Genomic DNA, 3295 nt, shown 5'->3' with positions numbered 1-3295 from the left:
GATAATTGCTGAATCAGGGGTTTGGACCCCTTTGGTGTGACTCTGAATTTGAGTCCTCCAGATTATATTGCTTTCCTCTTCTTTAATATGATGTTTCCAGATTATTCTTGTGTAACCTGAGAAATGATCATGAATATGGAGGAAAATAAGTGACATTAACTAGTTATAGTAACATTTACTAGTTATAATTCTCTAAGGGTTTTTGCATACAGTATCTGTTTTATTTTCAGAAAATAATAAGGTAAATGATATTGTCTTCATTTAGGAGGTCAAAACAGAGACTCAGAAACATTAAATAGTTCCATATTGTTGTGTGTAGCTGTAGTTTCTTCATTTGGCTCTTGTTTACTATTTCTCTGTGAAAGTCTGCTACAGTATCCTGACAATGGACATCTGATTTTTCTCCAGGTTTTTGCTATTGTAATAGTACCACTATGAATATTTATATGAATACTTCTAGTGCATATTTTGCAAAATTTTTTCTCAGCTACACACCTTAGAGTATGTGTGTTTAAAATGCTAATTTAAAGCAATAAATTAAAAAAGAGGGCCATGCATGGACCAATGGCCAGAGGGTGTCATAAACCAGTGATTTTGATTAAACGAATTCTATGAACTAAGGTAAAAAATAAATATCTGTAAACCTTAGACCTCACTTTTCTCCCCCAAAAGCAATCGCCTGACTTGGTGACTTATCTAGGGCAACAAAATGGTAGAGCTGGTTCTAACCCCCAGTTCTGTAATTACAGACAATTCTTAGACCTATCCCACTTTAACACATGAACGTTATTCTCTCTATTCTACCTGAGTGCCCTGAGAGCTACAAACTTCACAGGTTCAGAGGAGAGATTACACACCACTGAGTTGCCAGTCTGTTTTTGAGAAGAAATTTGGTTTTGAGAAATTACTCCGGAGTGTTTATATTGCTTCACCCGTGGGCCTGTGTGCTGTTAAGCTTGAAATGAAAAGAATGACTCTGTGGTTTAGTTTTATGAGGGAACCAAAGCCATAGAGTTATGATCCAGTGCATATAACATTGAAGGATCACAATTTAAAGTCCAATAATTCTTGCCATTTGTCTTCACAAGAGGATCTCAAAGAGTTTTATGAGAAATTATAGACTAAGAATTTGGGAGAGTTATGTTCAATTTATGGTTAAAAAAGGAAGTGCTAAAGTTTTCTGGAATGCTTCAAGGCTGTCATTAGAAAAGGCATGAAGAGAGCCTAGGATCATTGACTCCTTGGCTAGTAACCCTGGCAGGATTAAATGCAACCAAACAATTCAGTGATTCTGAATGACTTCAGCTTTCTTTGAGTGGCAATTTTGCTTTACTTGGGTCCCTACTAATTGAAGGAAAGCATAGAGGAGCCAGAGTAAATTGGTTCTTCAGAACCTTGAAGAAATATTGTGGTGGTCATATTAATACAGCTTTTGTAATGTATTCTCTTTCTAATTGTTTTTTTCTCTCTTTTTTGGGAATTTTAAGGACTGCAATGGCATGAGCCAACAGAGATTTTTAAATAGCACAAATATAAATGGTTATTCTAAATTATATTTGGAAGAAACTCTACTTGAGGTATTTAAGTTAGTAAATAAAGAAACCAAATTAATATAGGCTATTTTAGGAATAAATATGGAATGCTATAAAACTTTGGTGATCTGTATACTTTCTGGTGGCTGGCCAATAGAATTTTTAATTGAATTATCACAGAAAATTCAGCACAAAATATTATCAGATTTAACCACCCACTGAGTACGTTATTTGTTACTGTTTTATTAGGCTAAATCAAAGGTTATAGTATCTCATCTTCTGCTTTGATTTTCAGCCCAGAGGGGTAAAGTTTTAAGCAAGTACTTAATAAAAGGATAATACTCAATTATTTTATTTAGAAAAGTAAAACTATTTTATGACTACTTTATATGTGCATTCCTAGCCTTTAAATAGTTAGACAACTTCATTGACATTCACATTCTGGAGCTTTGTAACTAGTCTGAGGTTGAACCTGGGAGGGGAGGTGCTGGGTGCAGAGGTCCTCATGGAGAAAAGACCTGCTGGCAAATCCAATGTCAAACATACCCACATTTCAGGCATATGCCCTTTGGCTATATTCTCTGAAAAGCCCCAAGATGGTGGACAGCTTGGCTGGAGTTTACAAAATTCCCCAGATAATCATTTCAGAATCCATGCATCTTACATTGTACTTACATTGGTCATTGTAAGTGGTTAGAAATTCCTTTTTTTTTTAACTTATTTTGTGTCAGTGTGCCTCATCTTGCAGCTGTTCTCAGAGGGCAGTCTCTAGACCAGTAGCATTACCCAGGAACTTGTCAGATTTTTGTTGACTGCATACATGTCTTCTTTTGTGAAGTATCTGTTCATATCCTTCACCCACTTTTCGATGAGGTTGTTTGTTTTTTTCTTGTAAATTTGTTTAAGTTCCCTGCAAATTCTGGATATTAGACCTTTATCAGATAGGTAGATTGCAAAAATTTTCTCCCATTCTGTAGGTTGCCATTTCACTCTGATGATAGTTTCTTTTGCTGTGCAGAAGCTCTTTAGTTTAATTAGATCTCATTTGTCAATGTTGGTTGTTGTCGCAATTGCTTTTGGTGTTTTAGTCATGAAGTCTTTGGTCATGCCTATGTCCTGAATGGTATTGTCTAGGTTTTCTTCTAGGGTTTCTATGGTTTTGGGTTTTACATTTAAGTCTTCAATCCATCTTGAGTTAATTTTTGTATAAGGAGTAAGGAAGGAGTCCAGTTTCTGTTTTCTGCATATGGCTCGTCATCACTGGTCATTAGAGAAAACAAATCAAAACTACCATGAGATACCATCTCATGCCAGTCAGAATGATGATTATTAAAAGTCAGGAAACAATAGATGATGGTGAGGCTGTGGAGAAATAGAAACACTTTACACTGTTGGTGGGAATGTAAATTAGTTCAACCACTGTGGAAAACAGTGTGGCAATTCTTCAAGGATCTAGAACCAGAAATAACATTTGACCTAGCAGTCCCATTACTAGGTATATACGCAAAGGATTATAAATCATTCTACTATAAAGACACATGTACACATATGTTTATTGCAGCACTCTTTGCAATAGCAAAGACTTGGAACCATCCCAAATGCCCATCAATGATGGACTGGATAAATAAAATATGGCACATATAAACCATGGAATACTATGCAGCCATAAAAAAAGAATGTGATCATGTCCTTTGCAGGGACATGGATGAAGTTGGAAGTCATCATTCTCAGCAAACTAACACAAGAACAGAAAACCGAACACC

This window comes from Colobus angolensis, unplaced genomic scaffold (assembly GCF_000951035.1).
Source record: "Colobus angolensis palliatus isolate OR3802 unplaced genomic scaffold, Cang.pa_1.0 Scaffold98, whole genome shotgun sequence".
Lineage (NCBI taxonomy): Eukaryota > Metazoa > Chordata > Mammalia > Primates > Cercopithecidae > Colobus > Colobus angolensis.
The sequence above is the reverse complement of the archived record's forward strand: the minus strand, read 5'-3'. Positions refer to the sequence as shown.